This window comes from Elephas maximus, chromosome 22 (assembly GCF_024166365.1).
Source record: "Elephas maximus indicus isolate mEleMax1 chromosome 22, mEleMax1 primary haplotype, whole genome shotgun sequence".
NCBI classification, from domain to species: domain Eukaryota; kingdom Metazoa; phylum Chordata; class Mammalia; order Proboscidea; family Elephantidae; genus Elephas; species Elephas maximus.
In genome coordinates this window covers 29,248,369-29,275,388 of record NC_064840.1, presented here as the reverse complement: position 1 = coordinate 29,275,388, position 27,020 = coordinate 29,248,369, and positions in this window count along the sequence as shown.

The following is a 27,020-nucleotide window of genomic DNA, read 5'->3' as shown; positions in this document are numbered from 1 at the left end:
CCCTCAGGGACTGTAACCAGAGAGGCCTGGCCTTGGGGCTCTGAGGGCCAGGAGGGAAAAGCACAAAGGGTCCTTTGTCCCACCCATTGTTCGGACTCACAGTCGACTTGGCTGCGCCCCTCAGACCAGCAAGGGGGACTTTGGGTCTGCGGAGCAGCTGGGGTCTCTCAGGTTCTCCCACATTCCGCTGGGATGGACCAGAGGACTCACTGGGGGCTTGGGAAATACTGGGGCTTTGTAGGAGAAACGACCTCCCTCCTTGTTTTTTTCTTTTTGTTTGTTTTTAAATTATGCTCTTGTCCTTGATTGTGAAGTTACCAGGCACATGTTAACAAAGAAAATCAAATGGCAGCACCCTACCCACCCCTGAGCCCCAGCAGTCATGCCCAGGTCTCTTGTATGTCTTTCCAGAAAGTTTTCTATGCTCACATGTGAAAAGGCAGGTATGTGTTTTCCTTTTTTGATATACAAAGGGCAAGAAAAAAAGAGCGGGGGGACTCCTTTTTTTCACTGCACAAAGCACCAGGAGACCAATCCAGATCAGTCCAAGAATTGCATCCTCAGGCTAGGGCAGTGGAGTTGAATAGTTGAGACCAAGACCACATGGCTGGAAAGCTGAAAACATTCACCACCTGGCCCTTAGCAGGACATGTTGGCCAACCCCTGGCCTTCAGCATCATCACTAACGAGGTAGCGAAGGGATCTAGCGGTGATCCCATCCAAAGGGCTGGAGCTCCAATGGAACCCAGGGTCATCTGTCCTGCTGTCGGGACCCCCGATGGGGCTGCTGGGAAATGTTGCAGCCTGAACTCAGGCGAGGAGAACAGAGAAGACAAAGGACTTGAACAAGACTCGGGGGCGTGCCGGCAGCTCGGGGCAGCTAATCTATATGCAGGTGGAAGGAGGGGCAGGGAGAGCACAGGAACCGGGAACTACTTGTTAGCGTCCACTGCCTCGGAAACTGTCTGGTCCTGCGTGGCGCAAGGGCCCAGGCTGCATTAAACCAGTGCGAAACCAATTGTATAAGGTGAGAAGAGGCCCCGTATGATCAGCAGGCAGGTGTTTATTTGTGTTTGGCACCAGGAAGAAAGCGCTTAGGGAATTTAAGGATCACCTTGCCCAGTTGTCCCTCCAGTTCAATGGTGAGTTGTCCACATGGGAGGAATGTTGAGTGAGGGCAATGGATGTTTCCAGAAAGGGACAAGATTTCAGCCACCAGTTCTCCTGGCTTCAGGGTGAGAAGGCACATACAGGCTCCAGATTTATCCTAACTGCACTACTCAGAATCCTGGGTGAGTCTCTTCACCCCTCTGAGCCTCCACTTTCCCCTTTGCAAAATGGGACCATAATTCCTACCCTGTAGAACTGCTACAAAGATTAAAGAAGATGATACCTGTGAGGTGCCAGCCAGAGAAGCCAGGGCTCCAATGCCAGCCCCCTCTTAAAAAACAAACAAACAAACAAAAACCCTTGCCATTAAATCAATTTCTGACTCGTAGTGACCTATAGGATAGAGTAGAACTGCTCTATAGAGTTTCCAAGGAGCAGCTGGTGGTTCGAACTGCCAACCTTTTGGTTAGCAGCTGTAGCTCGCCATTGCTCTTAACCACTGTGCCACCAGGGCTCCGAACCTCTCTTAAGCCCAGAAAAATTCTCTGGATTGGCAGCCACAAGATCAGCTTTCTTTATTTGGAGAGTTTTCCCCCAAAGGACAACTCTGCAGGAATGGGTAGAGACGTTCCAGGGTTTAGGAGATGCCAGGTAGGACTCTGAGTGATGCCACTTCAAACACTTATTGTCATGAAGGAAGTTATTCAAACATAATCAATTAGGCACCCATATTAGCATATTTTTCATTGTAATACAGCCTCACAGAGGAGATTCTAGAGACTGTTTATTGCTGCTCTGAGCTAATATTTGTTAAAGTGATTAATATGTTTTTCAAATATCAGTGACAGGCATGGCAGGCATTATTTATCTCCACCTGAAACTGCCTGAAAGGGTGAGGGGTGGGAAGCACTCAGACAGGGCACCAGGTGGGTACCTTGGAGGTCTCTGGGGACAGTGGCTTCCTCCAGGGTCCTGTGTCCCAGCCCCTGCCCTTCTAGTTCCTTGCGTTTTCCCTCTTCCCTTGTGTCCTCTACCTTTGACTTCCCCCTCTGCTGACCACTCCCAGTAGCATCCAAAGACTTCTCTCACCTAAAAACAAATACAGGCCTCCCAGGCCCCTTCTTCACCAGCACCTCCTGGATCTCCCTCCTCCAGCCATTCTACCACCTTCTTCTTCCTCTCCACAGCCAAACTCTTCAAAAGAACTCTCTTGCCTCTTTTTCTCACCTCCCAGGCCCTGCTTTTTAGAAATCACTATGAAATATTAAAAACATATGGAACCTCCTAGAGCACCACCGTCCAAAAGAACTTTCTGAGACAATGGAAATTGTATATTTTACGGTCCAAACAGGAGCCACTAGTTACAAGTGAATATTGAGTGCTTGAAACATGGCCAGTGTGACTGAGGAACTGAAATATTTATTTTATTTACTTAAATTTCCTTTTAAATTTAAATAGCCAGATGTGCCCCGTGGCTACCGCATTGAACAGCTCAGCTCTAAAGAATAATGTAATGGACACCTACGTGCCTACCACCCACCAGCTTTATCAAATGTCTCCATTTTGTCATATCTGTTTCAGACTTTTTAAAGTAATAAAATGGTATGGATCTTTTTCTTCTTCCTCTCTCTGCAAGTTCATCACTCTTTTGAAGGTGGTATGTCCCTCCTCCATTCCTGTTTTATGCTTTTACTATTTATGTATGGTTCCAGAAGCAATGTGTAGCATTTTCCAATTTTAATAGTTTACACACGTGGTAATTTACCGTGCATGTCACTTTGCAGCTTGCTTTCTTTGCTCAGGCTCCTTTTCCCCACTGACATTTTCCCCTTTGTATAGCATTCCATTCTATGAGCATACCTCAATTCATTTCTCATTCTATTGAAGAACCTTTAAGGAGTTTGTTAGTAATGATGCTGCTATGAACATCTGCAATCAGATGGACCAAAAATTACTGGTGATTGAAATGCAAAAGTTGGAAACAAAGAAGAAGGATCAGTAGTTGGAAAATATGGCCTTGATGACAGAAACGATGTTGGAGATCATATGACAGAATTTTTCAAGACCAACGACTTCTTCATGGCAAAGACCTTTTTTCACCAACACAGATGGTGACTGTACACATGGACCTCGCCAGATGGAATACACAGGAATCAAATCGACTACATCTGTGGAAAGAGACAATGGAAAAGCTCAATATCATCAGTCAGAACAAGGCCAGGGGCCGATTGCTGAACAGACCATCAATTGCTCATACGCAAGTTCAGGTTGAAACTGAAGAAAATTAGAACAAGTCCACAAGAGCCAAAGTACAACCTTGAGTATATCCCACCTGAATTTAGAGACCATCTGAAGAATAGATTTGACGTGTTGAACGCTGACGACCAAAGACCAGACAAGTTGTGGAATGACATCAGGGACATCATCCATGAAGAAAGCAAGAGGTTGTTAAAAAGACAAGAAAGAAAAGACCCAAATGGATGTCAGAAGACACTCTGAAACTTGCTCTTGAATGTCGAGTTGCTAAAGCAAAAGAAAGAAATGATGAAGTAAAAGAACTGAACAAAAAATTTCAAAGGGTGGCTAGAGAAGACAAAGTAAAGTATTATAATGATATGTGCAAAGAGCTGGAGATGGAAAACCAAAAGGGAAGAACACACTCAGCATTTCTTAAGCTGAAGGAACTGAAGAAAAAATTCAAGCCTCGAGTTGCAATAGTGAAGGATTCTATGGGGAAAATATTAAACAACACAGGAAGCATCAAAAGAAGATGGAAGGAATACACAGAGTCACTGTACCAAAAAGAATTGGTCGATGTTCAACCATTTCAAGAGGTAGCATATGATCAGGAACCGATGGTACTGAAGGAAGAAGTCCAAGGTGCACTGAAGACATTGGTGAAAAACAAGGCTCCAGGAATTGACAGAATATCAATTGAGATGTTTTGACAAGTGAATGCAGCGCTGGAAGTGCTCACTCTTCTAAGCCAAGAAATTTGGAAGACAGCTACCTGGCCAAATGACTGGAAGGGATCCATATTTATGCTTATTCCCAAGAAAGGTGATCCAACCAAATACAGAAATTATCGAACAATATCACATGCAAGTAAAATTTTGCTAAAGATCATTCAAAAGTGGCTGCAGCCATATATCAGCAGGGATCTGCCAGAACTTCAGGCTGGATTCAGAAGAGGACGTGGAACCAGGGATATCTTTGCTGATGCCAGGTGGATCCTGGCTGAAAGCAGAGAATACCAGAAAGATGTTTACATGTGTTTTATTGACTATGCAAAGGCATTCGACTGTGTGGATCATAAAAAATTATGGATAACACTGCAAAGAATGGGAATTCCAGGACACTTAATTGTGCTCATGAGGAACCTGTGCACAGATCAAGAGGTAGTTGTTCAGGCAGAACAACTGGATACTGCGTGGTTTAAAGTTAGGAAAGGTGTGCATCAGGGTTGTATCCTTTCACCATACCTATTCAATCTGTATGCTGAGCAATAATCTGAGAAGCTGGACCGTATGAAGAAGAATGGGGATCAGGATTGGAGGAAGACTCATTAACAACCTGCATTATACAGATGACACAACCTTGCTTACTGAAAGGGAAGAGGACTTGAAGCACTTACTAATGAAGTACAAAGACCACAGCCTTCAGTATGGATTACACTCAACATAAAGAAAACAAAAATCCTCACAACTGGACCAATAAGCAACATCATGACAAACAGAGAAAAGACTGAAGTTGTCAAGGATTTCATTTTACTTGGAACCACAATCAACACCCATGGAAACCCACAGTCAAGAAATCAAAAGACGCATTGCACTGGGCTAATCTGCTAGGAAAGACCTCTTTAAAGTGTTGAAAAACAAAGATGTCACCTTGAAGATTAAGGTGCACCTGACCCAAACCGTGGTATTTTCAATCGCATCACATGCGTGCAAAAACTGGACAATGAATAAGGAAAACCAAAGAAGAATTGACGCCTTTGAATTACGGTGTTGGAGAAGGATATTGAATATACCATGGGCTGCCAAAAGAATGAACAAATCCGTCTTGGAAGAAGTACAGACAGAATGTTCCCTAGAAGCTAGGATGGTGAGACTACGTCTTACATACTTTGGACATGTTGTCAGGAGAGATCAATCCCTGGAGAAGGACATTATGCTTGGTAAAGTACAGGGTCAGTGAAGAAGAAGACCCTCAAGGAGATGGATTGACACAGTGGCTGCAACGATTGGCTGAAGCATAACAAAGATTGTGAGCGTGGGGCAGGACTGGGCAGTGTTTCCTTCTGCAGTACACAGGGTCGCTATGAGTCAGAACTGACTCAAAGGCACCTAACAACAACAACATGAACATCTTTGAACATGTCCCCTTGGACAACAGGCTAACATTTCCAGAGGGTATTCACCAAGAAGTGCAATAACTGCTTCAGGTTACATAGCTTTAACTTTACTAAAAAAAAATTTTTATTTTTTTTTAACTTTCCTAGATGCTCCCAAATGGCTCTCCAACACGGTTCAGCCAACTTATACCTCCGCCAACAGTGGGGGAGAGAACCTGAGTGTGTTTCCTGATTATTTGTGAGTAAAGTATCTTTCATGACTGTTGACCACTGAAGTTTCCTTTTTTGAGAAGTGTCTGGTCGTACTTATTGCCTATTTTCATATTGGGTGATTGGTGTCTTTCTTATTGATTAATAAGAGTCCTTTACATATTACGGATAAAATTCAGTTGTATGTGTTCAGATAGCTTTTCCCAGTCTTTGTCTTCTCCTTTATTTGTTATGACTTTGGTTAAAAAGTTTTTTTGTTTTTGTTTTTTAAGATAGTCAAAGTTGTTATTTACTGCTCTTTGATTAAGATATCTTTCCTTACTCCAGTTATAAAGAAATCCTATATTTCCTTCTAGAATTTTTAAAGTTTTTCTTTTTGTATTTAGATCTTTAATGTACCTTAAATTTATTTATTTGTATGTGTGCTGCAAGTTTGAAATCTAAAGTAATGTTGTGTGTACAATCATGCGCCACATAACATCCGTTTGGGCAACATCTGACCACATATCCGCCCATGGTCCCCGGGCTATGAAAGCCCAACATATGTACAACCCATAGTTATGAACCAACCCCCGTAAGGCCTATTATATTCAAAATCCGAAGTACATACAATAGCTCCTAATAACGTGTACTTTGTGACAACCATCAAAACATTATTATTATTATTACTGTATTATTATGCTGAAGATGTTTTAGTATGTCTGGAAGTGTTTCTTTCATGTTTTTTATGCATAGAAAGGTACACTCTACACTATATGCTAAGACAAACATTTGACTCACTGACATTAGATATGAACCATACCTAATTGTTCCAACTTACGCACAAATTCAACTTAAAGATGGACTTAGGAACATAACTCATTCATAATTTAGGGACTGCACGTATATAATATAGTGTTCACATAATGTCCAAATCACATAACGTCCCGTTTCACAGAACGTGCCATGGACATTAAGTGATGCGCGACTGCATTAGCTTTCTATGTGAGTAACAAATTACCACAAAACTAGTTGCTGTCTAAATAAATAACACCTATTTATTATCTCACAGTTCATGTGGATCTGGAGGCTAAGTACAGCTTAGCTGAAGCCTCTGCTTAGGGTGTCACAAAGCTACAATTAAAGTGTCAGCCGGGGCTGAGTTCTTATCAGAGATTTACTGGCTTGGCTGGGGAAGGATCCACTTCTAAGCCCCCTTAAGTTTTTGACAGAATTCATTTCTTTGCGGCTATAGGATCCACAGCAGCTTGCTTCTTCAAAGCCAGCAGTGGAGAGTCTTACATAATGTAACACAAATCAAGACGGTAACATGCCACTATGTTAGCCTTACTCTGTTGGTTAGAAGCAAGTCACAGGTCCCACCCACACTCAAGGGGAGGGGATCACACAAAGGCATTAGCATCAGGAGGCAAAAATCATGGGGCCACCTAGAGTCTGTCCACCACGTTGTGTATACTGACCATCTGTTTTCTAGCACTCTTTTTCAGATGGTCCATCCCTTCTCCACTGATCACCGATAACACCTCCTCTGTCATCTATGAAGTTCCATAGGCACAGAGATCTGGTTGTTCCAGTGGCTTTCCTGCCCATACCACCCTCTGAATGCCCTCCAATCTGGGGTCACCCATGCCTGCCATGTTGCTAAATTCCAGCAAGTCCTTTTAGACCTCACCCCACTAGACTCCTCAGAGATATGGACACTATGGGCTTCTCCTTCCCTCTTGAATCATTCTCCTCTGGAGGCTTGAGGTCCCTCGTCATGGTTGTCCTACACTAGGTGCCCCTTCTACCTGGCATGGAAGTCTTCAGGTCCCCACTCTGTTCTCATGACCTGGAGGATCTCATCCACTCCCATCTAAATCCCATCTCTGGGCTGAGGATGCTCCATCCCCACGTCTGTGCAGCTGGCGGCCTGCTAAAGCTCCACCCGGCAGACTCTTGCTCATCTCAAGACTCAACACATCCCACGCACCATCTTTGACTCCACCATCTCCCCAAGTAGGCTCCCATCCCCCCATCTACCTCACATCGGTAGAGGGACCCTTCCTCCCGTCCTTGGCTGAAGCCGTAAACCAGGGAGACATCCTCAGTCCTCCCTCCCCCATGGCTTCCACACCCACAATGCCACCTCATTCTGTTGAAACCCAGCATCTGACCGTCTCCTTCCATCTTTTCAGTCACCACCCCGCTCAAGACACCATCACCCTTACGGGACATCCACCATAGCCTTCTCACTTACATCTCAGCGTCTACTCCTGCCCCCTGCAGGCCATTCTCCACAGGGCAGTCAGAGTGCTATTTTTAAACACATAAATCATTTCACATCCTCCCCCCACTTAAAATCCTTTACACGGCTTCCCGCCGCTCTTGGAATAGGATCTAGATTCCTCAACGTGCCCTCAGAGTGGGCCGCTGCCTCCTCTCCAACCCGTCCGTCACCACCATCTCCACCCCCCACTCACACCGGCCCCTCGCCCGACCGTGGAGATTATCTGATTATTTCTCTATGTGGGAGACTTTGGGGGTGGTCCAAGTGGTCTGTGGGGGAAGGTGCCAAACTCCCCCTCTGAATGGCAGGGCCTGGGCAGGGCCGCCAGTCCCAAGGAGGTCAGGTTAAACAGTACTATTTACTTTAACCCTCTACGAAGTGTGTTTTGGTGGCGGGAGAGAGTTATGAATAAGCTCTTAATTCCAGTGAGGGCGTGGGTCAGCTCTCCCACAGCGGCGTTTATTGACATACGCGTCTGCTCCGTTACCCAGTGTCCCGAGTCTGAGGGGCCGCTCTGTGCGGGGGCTGCGGCCTGGAATCACCTGGGCAGGAGGCCGGGTCTACCTGCCGGCTCTTTCCAAACCCTCCATGGCATCAGCTTTTCCACTGGCACTTCTGGGAGCTGGGAGGTCAACGTTTCTGGTAAAATTGTCCTGAGCAGGAAGTACACAGACCCCATACCCAGGAGAGCACAGAAGCTAGACACCACCCAAGGAACTAGGTGGGTGGGAGGTCAATGGAGCTGTTTGTTTATGTTTTCACTGGGCTGACAGAATCCCTGGGGACTGAGTAGGGAGTAACCGCAGCTCACTTTGTGGCTTGAGGCAAGTTGGGATCCCTCGCTAGGCCTCAGTTTTCCCACCTGCATTAAAGCCATTCTGTTCTGTAGACAGAGGTGAGAGCACAGAAGCCCCTACAGCCTCCCATAGGACTTTAGCATTTTTGAAAAGGAGTATTTGAGTTCAAGTCCACCCAGAGGCACCTCGGAAGAAAGGACTGGCAATCTACTTCTGAAAAATCAGCCATTGAAAACCCTGTGGGGCACAGTTCTACTCTGACACACATGGGGTCGCCATGAGCCAGAATTGACTCAATAGAAACTGATTTAATAGTGACAGTGCAAATAATAATTATAATATTGAATGTAGTAGTGATGATATCAGTAATGATGATATAAAAAATAAAAATGATGATAGCTGCTGTTTATTGAAGACTTACCTTGGGCCAGGGACCTTGCAGATGGCTTAACGTATATTACTCCAGGTTCCTCACAACAGCCCTCTGAGGCTACCCCCATTGTGCAAATGAGAAAACTGAGGCACGAGCCCAAGCTCAGCCAGACAGAAAATGGTAAAGATTAAATTTAACCCTTTTGGCCCCATCTTTCACACCAGCCGTCTACCCTCAGCCCCAGCCCACCAGGCCTTTGCTCTCAGCTGGCTTCCCCATTTGCAACCCTGGAGCAAAATCAAATTTCAGCCAGGCTGAAACCTGAACCCAGCGCCTGGAATCAACCTCTCGAGCATGTCTAGTCTCAGAGGGGCCTGGTTGACAAGAAGGTGTTGCCCACAACAGGAGGACCCTACTTTGGGCCCCCCTCAACTTCATGCCCACTCCACCCTGATGGAGGTCAAAGGTCAGGACAAGAAGATGTCTAAATAAATGAGTCAATGGCCACGTGGTGCCGGCTGCCAGGAGGCTGTAAACGCAGCAGGGCCTTGTGACACTGTGATGTTCCCCAATCTGCCACAGCCAAGGTGGGACCCTGGGCTGAGCACACCCCTCTCCCCGGCCACAGTTTGGGGCTCAGAAAGCTCTGGGGTCCCCCCTGCTCGGCTTCTATGCCTCACCTATGTGGGGTATTTCCAGCTTCTTGGATGGCCTGGCCCCTACAGGCGTGGCCTCAGTGATGCCCTCCCGTGGGCGGAAGCCTGCATTAGTGTCCCCAGTTACCACAAACTTGGCAGCTTGAGACAACGGAGATTTATTCTCCCACCATTCTAGAGACCAGAAGTCTGAAATCAAGGTGTCAGCAGGGCCGTGCTCCCTCCAGAGGCTCTAGGGGAGGATCTTTCCCTGCCTCTTCCACCTTCTGGTGGCTCCAGCCATTCCTGGGCTTGTGGGCACATCACCCCAATCTCTCCTGTGTCTTCACTTGGGGTCCCTTCTTCTCCCTGTGTCTCTCCTCTGTGTGTCTCTCATAAGGACACTTGTCATTGGGTTTAGGACCCACCTGGGTAACCCAGGATGATCTCATCTCGAGAGCCTTAACCTAATTACATCTGCAAAGACCCTTTTCCAAATAAGGTCACATTCACCGGTTCCGAGGTTTAGGGTATGGATGTATGTTTTGGGGGCCACCACTCATTCAACTAGAGACTGTCTGCTCCAATGATGTGGGAGATCAGGAGAGATCATGACACCATGCTGACTCAACCCCAGAGCCTTCTCCACCCTGAGAAGAAAGCTCTGCTCCTCACCCTGACCCATAGGCCAGCCTGACTAGGTCCCTGCTCCCCACCTCCCCTCACTCCCTCCACTCCTGCCACAGGACCTTTGCACAGGCTGTTTCCTCAGCCTGGGACACTCCTTCCTCCATCATCACCTGGTTCCTTCTGGATCATCCATCAGCTCATATGCACCTTCCTCACCACCAAGCTCCCAAGTTGGGCCCAACCCCAGTTACAAGTTGTTATAATACCCAGAGCCGTTCCCTCGTAGAAATCATCATACTTTTTTTTTTCTTTACGATTTTCTTTTTTTGTATGTGTAGTTTAGATGAGGGTTTACAGAGCAAATTAGCTTCTCATTAAACACGTATTAATACACATACTGTTTTGTGACATTGGTTGCCAAACCCACGACATGTCAACACCCTTCCTTCTCAACTCTGGGTTCCCCATTACCAGCTTTCCTGTCCCCTCCCTCCTTCTCGTCCTTGCCCCTGGGCTGGTGTGTCCCTTTAGTCTCATTTTGTTTTATTGGCCTGTCTAATCTTTGGCTGAAGGGTGAACCTCAGGAGTGACTTCATTACTGAGTTAAAAGGGTGTCCAGGGCCATACTCTCCAAGTTTCCCCAGTCTCTGTCAGATCAGAAGTCTTTTTTTTTTTTTTTGAGTTACAATTTTGTTCTACATTTTCCTCCAGTTCTGTCCAGGGCCCTCTATTGTGATCCCTGTCAGAGCAGTCGGTGGTGGTAGCTGGGTACCATCTAGTTGTGCTGGACTCAGTCTGGTAGAGGCTCTGGTAGTTGTGGTCCATTAGTCCTTTGGACTAATCTTTCCCTTGTGCCTTTGATTTTCTTCATTCTCCCTTGTTCCAGACAGGGTGAGACCAGTGGAGTATCTTAGATGGCCGCTCACAAGCTTTTAAGACCCCAGACACTACTCACCAAAGTAGAATATAGAGCATTTTCTTTATAAACAATGTCATGCCAGTTGAGCTGGATGTTCCTCGAGACCATGGTCTCCACAGCCCTCAGCCCAGCAATTCGGTCCCTCAGAGAGTTTAGATGTGTCTACGGAGCTTCCAAGATCTTGTCTTGTACAGGTTGTGCTGGCTTCCCCAGTATGTACTGTCTTAGCCTTCACCAAAGTTACCACTTAACTATTGTCTATTTAGTGTTTGTTCCTCCCCACCGCCCCTGCTTTGTAACCATCAAAGATTGTTTCTTTTTGTGTGTAAATCTTTTCATGAGTTTTTATAGTAGTGGTCTCATACAGTATTTGTCCTTTTGTGACTGCATATTTCACACAGCATAGTGCCCTCCAAATTCATCCATGCTGTGAGATGCTTCGCAGATTCATTACTGTTCTTTATCCTTGCATAGTACTCCACTGTGTGTATGTACCATGGTTGTTCACCCATTCATCTGGTGATGGGCATCTAGGTTGTCTCCAGCTTCTTCCTATTGTGAATATGTTGCAATGAACATGGATGTGCATATGACTATTTGTGTGATGGCTCTTATTTCTCTAGAATATATTCACAGAAGTGGAATTGCTGGATCATATGGTCTTTCTATTTCCAGCTTTTTAAGGAAGCGCCATATTGTTTTCCAAAATGGTTGTACCATTTTGCATTCCCACCGGCAGTGTATAAGGGTTCCAATCTCCCCACAGGCTCTCCAACATTTGTTATTTTCCATTTTTTTTTGATTCATGCCAGTAATACTAGGGTGAGACGGTATTTCATTGTGGTTTTGATTTGCATCTCTCTTTTTTTTTTTTTAATGGCTAGTGATTTCAAGCATTTCCTCTTGTGTCTGTTAGCTGCTTGAATGTCTTCTTTGGTGAAGTGTATGTTCATTTCCTTTGCCCATTTTTTTATTGAATTATTTGTCTTTTTGTTGTAGAGGTGCTGGATTTTCCTGCAGGTTTTAGAGATAGATCTTTGTCGAATTTGCCATAGCCAAAAACTTTTTCCCAGTCTGTAGGTTCTGTTTTACTTTTTTGCTGAAGTCTTTTAATGAACATAAGTGTTTAATTTTTAGAAGATCCCAGTTGTGTAGCTTATCTTCTGGAGTTTGTGTGTTATTAGTCATGGTTTGTATCCTGTGAATGCTGTGTATTCGGGCCTCTAGCATTGATATTATTTTTTCTTCTATGATCTTTGTAGTTTTGGGTTTTATATTTAGGTCTTTGATCCATTTTGAATTAGTGTTTGTATGGTGTGAGGTATGGGTCCTGTTTCATTTTTTTTGCAGATGAACATCCAGTTTTTCCAGCACCATTGGTTAAAAAGACTGTGTTGTCCACATTGAATGGACTTTGGGCCCTTGTTGAAGATTAGGTGACCAGAGGTAGATTGATTTACATCTGGCTCTCCATTCTGATGCATTGGTTAATGCATCTGTCATTGTACCAGTACCAGGCTGTTTTGACTACCATAGCTGTATAACCGAAACCCGTATAGTATGTTCTAAAGTCAGGTAATTGGAGTCCTCCTACTTTACTCTTCTTCTTCAACAGTGCTTTACTTACCCAGGGTCTCTTCAGTTTCCATATAAAGTTAATGACTGGATTTTCCTGACCTTTAAAGAATGCTGTTGGTATTTGGATCACGATTGCATCGTATTTGTAGATCATTTTGGATAGAATTGACATATTCACAATTTTGAGTCTACCTATCCATGAGCATGGTATGTTTTTCCATTTATGTAGATCTCTTTTGGTTTCTTGCAGTAGTGTTTTGTAGTTTTGTTTGTATAGGTCTTTTATATTCCTGTTTAGATTTATTCCTAAGTATTTTATTTTTTTAGGGGCTATTATAAATGATATTGTTTTTCTTGATTTCCTTTTTGTCATTCTCTTTATTGGTGTATAGGAAACCAACTGATTTTTGTATGTTTATCTTATATCCTGCTACTCTGCTGAATCTATTAGTTCCAGTAGTTTTCTTGTGGAGTCTTCTGGGTTTTCTATGTATAGCATCATATCATCCACAAATAGGGACAGTTTTACTTCTTCCTTACCAATTTGGATGCTCTTTATTTCTTTTTCTTGCTTTATTGCTCTAACTAGGACTTCCAGCACAATGTTAAATAGGAGTCGTGATAAAGGGCATCCTTGTCTTGTTCCTAGAATTCATCACACTTGTGATTTAAACTTCATTTGCAGGATTCTTTGATTTGTACTGGGCAAGTAGAGGTGACTTCCTTATCAGGCACAGGAGGCACCATGCCTGGGGCCCCAAACTACCTTTAGGAGCTCACAAACATGTTTTAATTGCTTTTAAAATGGGGGAGGGGTGCAGTAAAAAAATCCAATCCAGCTTGGAAAGCTACACAGTTGTCAAATATAATGTTTAATACTTGTTATGGACAAAAGTACCTGGAGCCCACAACCGTCACCCTTCAGGCCAGGACACACTCCTAGTCCAGACTCAGGCCTTATACACAGTAGGTGCTCATTGAATGTCCATGACTGAAGAGAGGCAGGTAGAAGGGTGGATGAGTGGGTCCTGGCACGTCAGAGAGGACGATTCGGATGTGACAGAGCTGGATTCAAATCCCGCTGTCTCCTCATTTGCTCTTGACCTTGCACAAACCACCTCCATCCTCTGGAGCTGCCTTTTCATCTATAAAATGAGAATAACCACATTCACCTTCTCAACTAATTGTGCAGATCCCTTATGCTCAAGAGAGATGTGTGATTGTCAGAGCCTGGTACAGGGAGACCTGTGGGCCTGGATTGTTGCTGCTATTTACTGAACACTAGCACTAGCACCAGGCACTGTGCTCAGCTGTTGCCACAACCTCTCAGCAACCCCGTGACTGGTGCTCTGTGCTGTATGGCTGTCCCCATTTTACAGATGAGTAACCGAGGTTAAGAAGGAAAGGAACTGTGAGCAGTCACTCAGTCAACAAGCAGTCACTTAGCAGGTGAACAATCACTTAATGGCTGAATAGTCACTCAACCAGCAAGTGGTCACCCAGCCAGGTAGCATTCACCCAACCAAAGAGCAGCCACTCAGATGGATAGCAGTCGCTCAGACAGATAGCAGTCACTCAGATAGATAGTGGTCACTTAGATAGATATTTGTCACTTGGACGAATACTGGTCATTCAGACAGATAGCAGTCACTCAGACAGGTAGTGATCACTCAGAGAGCAGTCAGACAAACAGTGGTCACTCAGATAGATAGTAGTCACTCAATGGATAGAGCTTACTCAGATGGATAGTGGTCACTCAGACAGATAGTGATCACCCAGATGGATAGCAGTCAGACAAGTAGTGGTCACTTAAATGGATAGTGCCCACTCAGATAAATAGTGGTCATTCGGACAGATATCAGTTGCTCAGAAGGATAGCAGTCAGACAAAAATAGTGATCACTCAGATTAATAGTGGTCACTCAGATGGATAGTGGTCACTCAGGTAGATAGTGGTCACTTAGATGGATAGCCATCACTCACATGGACAGTGGTCACTCATATAGTGGTCACACATATGGATAGCAGTCAGATGAATAGCAGTCACTCAGGTGAATAGCAGTCACTCAGATGGATAGTGGTCACTCAGATAGAGAGCAGTCGCTCAGACAGATGGAAGTCATCCAGCCAAAAAGCAGCCACCCAGATGGTAAAACGTCACTTAGCCAGATGGCAATCACTCAGTCTCCTCCAGGTGACCTCTCTCTCCAGCCGGGTATCCTGGACTTCCTTACCTGGTGGCTCAGGGTTACACAAGAGTGGAAACAGAAGCAGCCTGGCCACTTGAGGTCTGTCCCGTGAACTATCACAGAGTGACATTCTATTGGTTAAAGTGAGTCATATGACTGAAGCCAGCATCAAGGCAATGAGCAACATGCCTTTATGGAGGTGGTGGAATTAATGGCGGCCATATTTACTGACATATGGGATGTGGATGGGCAGGAGAGAGTCTCAGGCCAACTCCCAGGGGTTTGGCAAAGTCACCAGGTGGGTGGTGGTGCCATTAATCAAGAGGAAGAAGACTAAGGGGGAGGGGGGAAGGTTGAGAGTGGGGGAGGGAACCATGAGTTCTGCTTTGACTATGTAGACTCTGAGCTACTAGTGACAGATCCAGAGGCCACCATATGCACAGGATTGCATGAGAATAAACATGCAAATATCCATTAATAATTGAAATGTGGAATGTATGAAGTATGAATCTAGGAAAACTGAAGTCATCAAAATGAAATGGAATGCATAAACATTAATATCCTAAGCCTTAACGAGCTGAAATGGACTGGCATTGGCCATTTTGAATCAGACAATCATATGGTCTACTATGCTGGGAATGACATATTAAAAAGGAGTGGCATTGCATTCACCATCAAAAAGAACATTTCAAGATCTATCCTGAGGCACAGCGCTGTCAGTGGTAGGATAATATCCATACACGTACAAGGGAGACCAATTAATATGACTATTATTCAAATTTATGTATCAACCATTAATGCCAAAGATGAAGAAATTGAACGCTTTTACCACCTTCTGCAGTCTGAAATTGATCAAACATGCAATCAAGATGCATTGATAATTATTGGTGATTGCAATGTGAAAGTTGGAAACAAAGAAGAAGGAGCAGTAGTTGGAAAATATGGCCTTTGTGATAGAAACAACGCTGGGGATCGCATGATAGAATTTTGCAAGACCAATGACTTTTTCGTTGCAAATATCTTTTTCAACAACATAAACAGTGACTATACACATGGACCTTGCCGGATGGAATACACAGGATTCAAATCACTACATCTGTGGAAAGAGACAATGGAGAAGTTCAATATCATCAGTCAGAACAATGCCGGAGCCAGCTGCGGAACAGACCATCAATTGCTCATATGCAAGTTCAAGTTGAAGCTGAAGAAAATTAGAACAATTCCACGAGAGCCAAACTACAACCTTGAGTATGTCCGACCTGAATTTAGAGATTTGATGCACTGAACACTGATGACCAAAGACCAAATGAGTTGTGGGATGACATCAGACATGAAGAAAGCAAAAGGTCATTAAAAGACAGGAAAGAAAGAAAAGATCAAAATGGATGTAGAAGTGACTCTGAAGCTTGATCTCGAGCATAGGGTAGCTAAAGCAAACAGAAGAAGTGATGAAGCTAAACAGCTGAAAAGATTTCAAAGGATAGCTCAAGAAGACAAAGTAAAGTAGTATAATGACATGTGCAAAGACCTGCAGTTAGAAAACCAAAAGAGAAAAACATACTCAGCTTTTCTCAAGCTGAAAGAACTAAAGAAAAAATTCAAGCTTCTAGTTGCAACATCGAAGGATTTTATGGGCAAAATATTGAACAACTCATCAGAGTCACTGTACCAAAAAGAACTGGTTGACATTCAACCATTTCAGGAGGCAGCATATGATCAAGATCCCATGGTACTGAAGGAAGAAGTCCAAGCTGCACTGAAGGCACTGGTGAAAAACAAAGCTCTAGGAACTGACGGAATACCAATTGAGATGTTTCAACAAATGGATGCAAGGCTGGAAGTGCTCACTTGTCTACACCAAGGAATTTGGACAACAGCTACCTGGCCAATAGACTGGAAAGGATCGGTATTTGTGAGCATTCCAAAGAAGGGTGATCCAACAGAATGTGGAAATTATCGAGCAATATCATTAATATCACACACAAGGAAAATTTTGCTGAAGATCATTCAAAAGTAGTTGCAGCAGTACATCGACAGGGAACTGCTGGAAATTCAAACTAGATTTAGAAAAGGATGCAGAGCAAGGTGTATCATTGCTGATGTCAGATGGATATTGGCTGAAAACAGAGAATACCAGAAAGATGTTTACCTGTGTTTTATTGACTATGAAAAAGCATTCGATTGTGTGAATAATAACAAAATATGGATAACATCGTGAAGAATGGGAATTCCAGGACACTTAATTGTGCTCATGCAGAACCCGTACATAGACAAGAGGCAGTTGTTCAAACAGAACAAGAGGACACTGCTTGGTCTAAAATCAGGAAAGGTGTGGGTCAAGGTTGTATCCTTTCCCCATACTTATTCAATCTGTATGCTGAGCTAGTAATCCGAGAAGCTGGACTATCCAGCATTGGAAGAAAACTCATTAGCAACCTGTGATATGCAGAAGACACAACCTTGCTTGCTGAAAGTGAAGAGCACTTACAGCACTTACTGATGAAGATCAAAGTATGAATTACACCTCAAAAAAAGAAAACAAAAATCTTCACAACTGGACCAATAAGCAACATCATGATAAATGGATAAAATATTGAGGTTGTCAAGGGTTTCATTTTACTTGTAACCACAATCAATGCCCATGGAAGCAGCAGTCAAGAAATCAAACGACATATTACATTGGGCAAATCTGCTGCAAAAGACCCCTTTAAAGTGTTAAAAAGTGAAGATGTCACTTTGAGGACTAAGGTGCACCTGACCCAAGCCGTGGTATTTTCAATAGCCTCATATCCATGTGAAAGCTGGACAATGAATAAGGAAGACCAAAGAAGAATTGATGCCTTTGAGTTACGGTGTTGGTGAAGAATATTGAATATACCACGGACTGCCAAAAGAATGAACAAATCTGTCTTGGAAAAAGTATAGCCAGAACGTCCATTTGTCTTACTCATTTGGGACATGTTATCAGGAGGGATCAGCACCTGGAGAAGGACATCAAGCTTGGTAAAGTAGAGGGTCATCAAAAAAGAGGAAAACCCTCAACAAGGTGGATTGACACAATGGCTGCAATGATGGGCTCAAACATAGCAACGATTGAAAGGATGGTGCAGAACTGGGCGGCGTTTTGTTCTGTTGTATATGGGGTCATTGTGAGTTGGAACTGACTCAATGTCAGCTAACAACACATGTGGAAGGAGTAAGGGCAAGCTTTGAGCCCCTTCTATATACATCGATGCCGAGAGTTAGAGATGATTAGTACCATTCTGGGGGGCACTGCTGGTTCAGTGGTAGGATTCTTACCTTCCATGTGGAAGACCCAGGTTCAATTTCCAGCCAGCACACTTCGTGCCCAACCACCACCCATCTGTCAGTGGAGGGAGGCTAGAGCTATGATTCAAACTGGTTTCCGCGGAGCTTCCAGACTGAGATGGACTAGGAGGAAAAGCCTGGTGATCTACTTCCAAAATTCAGCCAGTAAAAGCCCTAGGGATCACAACGGCCCAATTTGCAAGTGATCGTGGGATGGCACAGGACTGGTCAGTGTTTTGCTCCATCGTGCATGGGGTTGCCATGGGTCAGGGACCCACTCAACGGCAGCTAACAACAGTCCCGTTCCACAGATACAAGAATCTGAGTTTCAGAGAGGTGGAATGTTTTAACCACAGTCAGCCAGCAATTTAGAATCAGAGCTGGGATTTGAGCATTTTATCTTCTTCCTCTTGCTCACTAGGGACCTAAGGGATAGTTCAGAGAATCCTGCTTTTTTATTACAGATAGCAATAACGACTGGCCTTTGCAGCATGTGCCAGGCATGGTTAAGTTGTCATCAAACAACCCTGTAGAGTAGGTACTATTATTGTCCACATTTTACAGACGAAAAAACTGGGGTCAGAGAGAGCAAGTGACTGGCCCACGGTCACACATACAGTGGTCACATTTTTTAGAGCCAGGACTTGAACCCAGGCCTCCCTGACCCCAAAGCCCAGCTTTTTACCATTCACTTTGACCATCCACCATCTTTGATGCAACCACACTGGTTTTGAACTCATAACATGGCGGCCACAAGGACCTTTGCCCAAGAATCTACACCAGGGGTTGGCAAACCATAGCCCACTATGGGACAAATCCTGCCCACCACTGTTTTTGAAAATAAATTTTTATTGGAATACAGCCACACTCTTTTGATCACATAGTGTCTGTGGCTACTTCCGCGCTACAATCGCAGAGCTAAGGAGTTGCCACAGAGACCGTGGGGCCCACAAAGCTGAAAACATTTACTAGCTGGCCCTTTACAGAAAAAGCTTGCTGACCCCTCGCCTAAAACCAAGACCACCAGATTGTCAACCAGAAATGACCATAACCAGTTTAGACCAGCCCCAAAGTCTCCCACCTATAAACCTTACTTAACTGCTATTTTCCAAACTCACATTCTCTTGAGACTTCATCATGGTAAAGCCGAGAATGCTTGCACCTATTAACAAATGAAAGAAAAGACACAAGTGACTCAGTCACAATTTTGCCCCCACTTTGAAAGGACCTGCCTTTGCTTAAATGAGAACTTTCTAGAACCTATCCCAACTTTTTCCCAACTAACTTCCTTCCAGCTTCTTATAAAATGAAACTACTTCTCTTTCTCAGAGTGAAGTCCTTGGTATTTCCTCTTGACTTCCAGGTTTCCTGACTGCAGCAATTTGGTTTGTTGGTGGTAGTGCTGTCTAGGTGGCTCTGGCTCATAGCGACCCTACGTACAACAGAACTAAACATTGCCTGGTCTTGCACCATCCCCACAATCATTGCTATGTTTGAGACCATTGTTGCAGCCACCGTGTCAAACCATCTCGTGGAGGGTCTTCCTCTTTTTCACTGACCCTCCACTTTACCAAGCATGATGTCCTTCTCTAGGAATGGATCCCTCCTGATGACATGTCCGGAAACCCTGGTGGTGTAGTGGTTAAGTGCTGTAGCTGCTAACCAAAAGGTCAGCAGTTCGAATCCACCAGGAGATCCTTGGAAGCTCTATGGGGCAGTTCTATAGGGTCGCTAGGAGTCGGAATCGACTCAATAGCAATGAGTTTGGTTGGTTTTTTGTTTGTTTGTTTGTTTTTTGATGACATGTCCAAAGTAAGCAAGACAAAGTCTTGCTACTCTTGCTTCTAAGGTGCTCTCTGGCTGTACTTCCTCCAAGACTGATTTGTTTATTCTTCTGGCAGTCCATGGTATATTCAATATTCTTCACCAACACCACAATTCAAACGCATCAATTCTTCTTTGGCCTTCCTTTTTCTTTGTCCAGCTTCCTCATGCCTATGAGGCAATTGAAAATACCATGGCTTGGGTCAGGAGCACCTTAGTCATCATCATGATACCTTTGTTTGTTTGTTTGCAACTTGGTTTCCTCCCAAATAAAATCTTGTTAATATTTGTTATAACTCCAGAATTTGTCATTTAACAAGAGCCTGGCTTCTCCTATGGACATGAGAGAGTGATGTCCAGAGAGGGGACCCTTGTGCTGGGATCACGTGGTAGCAGAGCAGGGAAAAGAAGATAGGTTCTTGACTTGACCCCTTATTCACTGAGCTCATGGAGTCCCAAGAAAGAGTGTCTTCAGAGTATGGGACTCAGGACATGAACACTTTGATGGGAAGGTGAGGGAAGCTGGTCCAGCTCCTTCCTGCCCTGGAGCAGCTACTCAGCTAGTTAAAGGGGAAAGCCTGGAGATATGAGCTGCTTTGACTGTCTCTGGGTGGTTTTCACCCTGTCCCTTCCTTTTCAGCCCAAGGCCCCTTCCAAGGAGTATGCGTGTTCTTGGGAATTTAACCCCTGACCTTCCAAGTCACCAGGGACCTCCAGCCCCCAAGGGAGCCCCTCTTTAGATGAGACTGAGAATATAATGAAAAGTCATTGAGAAACCCAATCTGGGGCTATCAGTTGATGGCTCAGCCAAGCGCCTCTTTTTCCCCAGATGGGCCTGGCCTCCTAGCCTTCTCGCAGGCAGACAGCACATTCCTTGCCCCAGTTGGATCCTCCCAGGCAAAAATAAAAGTCCTTCAAACTTTGCAGGGGTTCAGAAGACTTTTTTTTTTTTTTTTAAGTAACCCCCCAAACAGCGGCCTTTCAAGCCACACACAGGCAGAATCAAGCTCCATTTGTTTCTAGAAGGCGGAGGGGCACAGGCTTGGAAAAAAGAACCTTCTCTGAAACTCACGGGGAGGCGAAGGCGGGGTCAAAGGCCACATTCCGATTGCTAAGATGCATTGACAAGCCCCCCCTGGGCCCTGAGAGGGGACCTGGGGAACGGAAAGGAGAGGGGGCTGGGGTGGGGGCGCTGGGGCCTCCAAAGCGGCTGGCCTCAGGACTCTTCCCCAGAGTGAGCTGGCCACTGAGTCTGAGGTGAACCCTCCTCCCTTGCCTGGCCCCCAGCTCCTGCAGATGTGCCAAAAAAGAATTCCTAGATCTTCGGGAAGGAACAGAGCAGGGAGGTTTAGCCAAGATCTTTTTTTTTTTTTTTTGGTTCATTGGGTTAGTTGGTTTTTGCCCCAAATCATGCAGAAACCTGGGAATTTTTCTTGGCCATTTGCAACAGTGGAACAGGCTTGGACTTGGGGGTCCTGGTGTGATTCCTGGCTTGGCCATCACGAGCTGAGTGGCTTTGGGCAGCTGTTCTCTCCTCTCTGAGCCCCAGTTTCCTCAGCCGCAGCTCAGTTTCCACAGCCTGGCTCCGCGGGTTGGGGCAATCCACTAAGATAATGGCTAGCCCATAGGATCCTTTCCCTTCCTGAGAGCTCCCTGGCTCTTCCAAGCAGCCTGGCAAGGCAGGGAGGGCAGGGACTCCCGTCCCCACTTGGCAGATGAGGATACTGAGGTCAGAGATGGCCAGCACCAAACTAGGAAGGGTACTGGGTTGGAGATGGAGGCAGCTGGTGGGAGCACAGCCAGGCTGTGAGGGCACAAATCCTGCATCCGCTATTTATCCCTGTGCAACCTTTGATAGGTGTCTTAACCTCTCTATGCCCCAGTTTCCTCGTTTGTCCAGTAGGAATTCTAATAAATCCCTACCCTGTGGACCTACTGTAAAATTAAATGAGTCAATAAACATAAAACACTTAAAACAGACCCTGGCACATGGAAACACAAGAACTGTTGGCTATTATTATCATTATCATCGTCACCATCATCATCATTATCCCAGCCCTGCAGCCAGTCAACCAGCAATGTGACTTGGCCCTTTTCCTCTCTGGCCTCAGTTTCCATGCTGGCAGAATGACCCTGGGATCTGATGGGGTAAGTGTGTCCAGAATTCTTGCCCCCATACCCAATGCCCAGGCCAGGGAAGGGACAAGAAATGGGGACTCCCAGAATCCTCACAAGAGATACCTTCTCCTTTTAAGTCTGTTTTCCCATCTGTCAGGTGGGGAGTTTGGACAAGGAACACTCTGAGAAACACAAAGTCCAACCTTTGCTTGATAATCTCACCAGGGACCCCGAAGCCTTGCGGAGCTGTAGGGGAAACCGAGTCTTCCAGACTTGATTGTCTTTCTGTGGCGTCCCTGGCCCAGATCAGAGTGGGTACGGAGGAGTTAACTCCCCACAGCCAGGTAAGGGAGCCCTGTGTGCTGTGTCCTGACCCTAGTTTGACAGCCAGAGCTGGAGGGAAGCGCCCCTGTGTTTGTGTTGGCAGCTGGGCCAGACGGTGGGAGGAATCTCCGCTAACTCGGCAGGGCCTGGAAAAGTCGCCTCAGCCTGCAGCCCGGCCAGGCCAGCCTCACCGGGGTCCCCCTGCACCACCCGCCGGGTGCCCCATTACCTAAGCCCCACACAGGACATGACTGCACAGCCAGCCTGGGGGGTGAGGGGAAACAGGCAGTTCAGACAGGGCAGCTATTCACAGAGCTACCCCCGCCCGGCCAGACACAGCCCTGACAGGGCCTGCGGCCAGGGTGCCTCTCCTCAGCTGTTCGCCCCACAAATTCTCACCAAGAGCCAGGCATGGCAGAGACTGGGGTGGGGGGCAAACGTGGCCTATGCCCCCAGAGTTCACAACCCAGGAGGAAATGTGTTTTTTCTTTTAATAATTTGTTTTGTTGTTGTTGAAAATGTATATAGAAAAATATATACCAAATCAACAATTTCTACATATACAATTCAGTGGCATTGATTATGTTCTTCAAGCGGTGTGACCATTCGCACCCTCCGAGTTATTTCTCTCCCATGAACATGAAGGAAATGGGTTTTAATGAGGGTCTGAGGTGCAGAGGGAATTCAGAATGGGGACTGGGCCTCCATCACCTCAGCCCGTGGCAAAGGGGCTTCAGGGAAGGCTTCTTGGAGAGGACCAGGCTGACCCCACTTAGAAGCTTTTCCAGGGAAAACTGACAGCTATGAGGAGGATTCTGGAGGCCTGCCCAGCAGAGAAGATGTCGGAATTGGCTCTTTAAGGATGGAATGGGGAAGTACTTCAGACAAAAAAAGGGGCCCTCCAGAGGGGTGGGAATTGCTTGACAAAGGCATAGAGGTGAGGCCTTTAGGTAGCTGGTGCTTCTGAGAGGGAGGGAGGTGGGGGAGTGATTTTTCCCTGTGGTAATAGCCATAGCCCCTCCTCAGGCCAGGCTGTGGGGCCCTGTGGGCTGAGCAGCAGACTTGGTGTCAGGCCACCTGGGGGGTGAGGTGCTGCTCCATCCCTCACCACCTGTGAGGTCTCAAGCAAGGCAGTTTGCCTTACCTCAGCTTCCTCATCTGTAAAATGGGCACAATTAATAGGTTGTAGATAAGGTGGACCGTGCCTGACTCTTGGTAGACCCTGAATGAATGTGTGACCTTCCCTCCTATCAAATTCTGTGTATCTCTCTCTCCCAGAGACAGATGGATGGAGCTGAGGAGACCCAGGTTCTGGTCTTGGTCCCGCTATCTCTTTGGCCCTTGATTTCCTTATCTGTGAGATGGGATTGTCTTCTGTGCTTGTGATGGGTCCTTTGGATAGGAAACAAGAAGGTGTCTTGCCAATGTTGTTGTTATTGTTAGGTGCCATCAGGTTGATTCCAGCTCATAGTGACCCCATGTGCCATAGTAGAACTGCCCCATTGGGTTTTGGGGGCTGTGATCTTTACAGGAGCAGATTGCCGAGTCTTTCTCCTGTGGAGCCACTGGGTAGATTTGAATCACCAAGTTTTTAGTTAGCAGCCAAGTGCTAAACCATTGTGCCAACAGGGATCTTGTTTTCCAACAGGCAAACTTAAATGATTACTTAAATTGAGACCAGCCTAGGTTCGAGTCCTTATGGCAATCGCTTTGCCTCACTGTGCCTCAGTTCCCTCATCTGTAAAATCAAAGCAATCTGAGTATCTGCCTCACAGGGTTGTTGTGAGGATTAAATGAACTAGACTAGTGGTTCTCAAACTTGAGTGAGCCCCAGAACCACCTGCGGGGCACCTCAGAATGAAGACCCTACACTGGACCCCCTGCCAGAGTTTTCATTCAGAGTGGGCATTCTAACAAGCTCCCAGGTGATACTGATGCTGCTGGCCCGGGGGCAACATGATGCCTGGTCTAGAGTAAGCACTCAAAAGTAGAGCTCTGGGCATGCTATTAAAAATTGTAACAATAATTAAAACAATAGATATAATAATAACAGTATTCCTGTTCTAGTTAGAGTTTCTGGCCAAGCAGACCCTGGAATTGGACTCAAACCCATTTGCCACAGTGTTAGGCCAGCCCCAGACCCCCACCCAGACTGGTGGTTGCAGCCCTGGGTCAATAGCTTAAGCCCTGATCCTCCCAGGACTGCCCAGATGGCCCCCTGGTGCCCTCAGCTCTGACCTCACAGGCAAGAAGGAGACAAAACAATTAGCTGCTGGAGAGCAGTGAGCTGGTCCCAGGCCCCACCTCCTATTTCTTCATCCTGCAGCCCAAAGGCCTCTGAAAAGAAATTAGAGCTGCCCCTTTTATCTCTCCTTCCCTTTGTCCTGCCCATGATGGACTGTCACTGGAACCATCTCCCAGCCCCAGACAGGCTCAGGTACCCATTCCTGGAGCCATCCCTTGGGCTCCCTCCTTGGGTAGGGGTAGTAAGGAAATTAAGACACCTATACTCATCTCCAAGGAAAAGCCTGCCTTGCTGGGGCTGCTCAGGGCATTCTAAGTCAGGGGTTACAATCTCAGAAGGCTCAGGGCCGGGCAAGAAAGAGAATTGTCCAAAGAGGGACAGATGTGAGGCAGTAGAGATTGGTGGGGACTGAGGCAAACTGCAGAGCACAAGTCTCACCACTAGGAGACTACTTAGCTCTAGCTGGTTGTTATACAGGAATGTGAACCCAAAACACCTCCTTCTTCTTATTTCTCTAAGAGAAGCTAAAAATTTAGATGTTTTAAAAGAGTTCCTAACTTTTAAAAGCCTACAACGGCCTAATGAAAAATATCTTAGGATTGTATTTGGCCAATGAGGTAATAGTTTGTGACCCTATTCCAGGCCAGTGTGTTCTGGGGACCAATAATCCCACAAAATGGTCCCTGACAAAAGGGTCTCCTGGTCAGTACTGGTGGGCAACAAGACATTCTTAATCCTCTCTGGGAATTTCAGTATATATTAACATATTAAAGGCTCTGAAAAGGCCTGCAGAAAAGAGACATGACTAATATCCCACAGCCCAGGAGGGCATTCCAAAAACCAAGCCAAACCCACTGCTGTCGAGTGGATTCCGACTCATAGCAACCCTATAGGACAGAGTGGAACTGCCCCATTGAGTTTCCAAGTAGCACCTGGAGGATTTGAACTGCCGACCTCTTGTTTAGCAGCTGTAGCACTTAACCACTATACCACCAGGGTTTCCAGCAATCATGCTCCACAAAGCCTGTCTTAGGACATAGCCCCTCATACATCCGTGATCTCTGCAATGTGTTCACCATCTGAGGGGTCTTGAAGTCTAGCTAACGCTTAAGTTAGGAACCTTCCTCTTTCCTCTGCAGATCCAACCATAGTTATGGAGACTCCGTTCTGGACCAGGCATGGTGTTGAGCTCCAGGGATACAGTGATGAAAAAGACAGGCATGTGTCCCTGCTCTGCCCTCATGGTACCCGTGCCTAATGGTCCCTTTGTCTAGGTTTGCTCCCAGAGGCAACACGGCATTAATGCGTATATGAAGGCCTTGTCAGCCTAAAGCAGGGGCTGATGGGAAACCACCAAAACTGCTGTATCCCAGCTATCATAAACACACTGTGAAGTGTCTGGTCACCATTGAGTCCACGTGTATTAACCGGGCACCTACTATGTGCAGGCACTGAGCCCAGTGCTGGGGATACGACTGTGAAGAAGAGAGACCCTGGACCTGGCCCCTGTTATCATGGTGCATGCAGTGTAGAAAAGGAGAGAGACAAAACAAAGTAGGGAGGAAGCAGAAAAGTAAAGAAAATAATTCAAATGGTTTTGCTTGTTTATTTAAGTCTCATGAAGGACATAAACAAGAGACTGAAATCAAGAATGGAATGGGAATTCATCTCTATTTTCCTGGAGCAAGAGAGGAAGAAGGAGAGTCAGGAATGGAAGGAGGAATGGAATGTGTAACTAATTGCTTCCATGAACAACTGCCTCCTTGGTGCCCGGCTACCATCACTAAATGTTTTGATCAAAGATTCTATAGAAGAATCCTGATCAAAAGGGGGAAAATGTAGAACAGAACTTCAAATGCTCTTAGAATCCAGACTTTTTGGAGCCACTGAACCTGGATGAAGCCCCAAAACTCTCACCCTGAGAAAATCTTTAAACCTTAAGCCAAAAATGTCCCCTGAAGTCTTCTTAAAACCAAACCATAGTTTAGCTTAATTAGTGAAGAACGTCTGTCTTGAGCATGGTACTCTTTTAAGATCTATCTATATGGGATCAAATGGTCAATAGCAACTCAAAGGTTATCTAAGAAACTCAGGGGGTGATGAGTTTATATTAACGGAGGAAGAACAATTCGGAAAA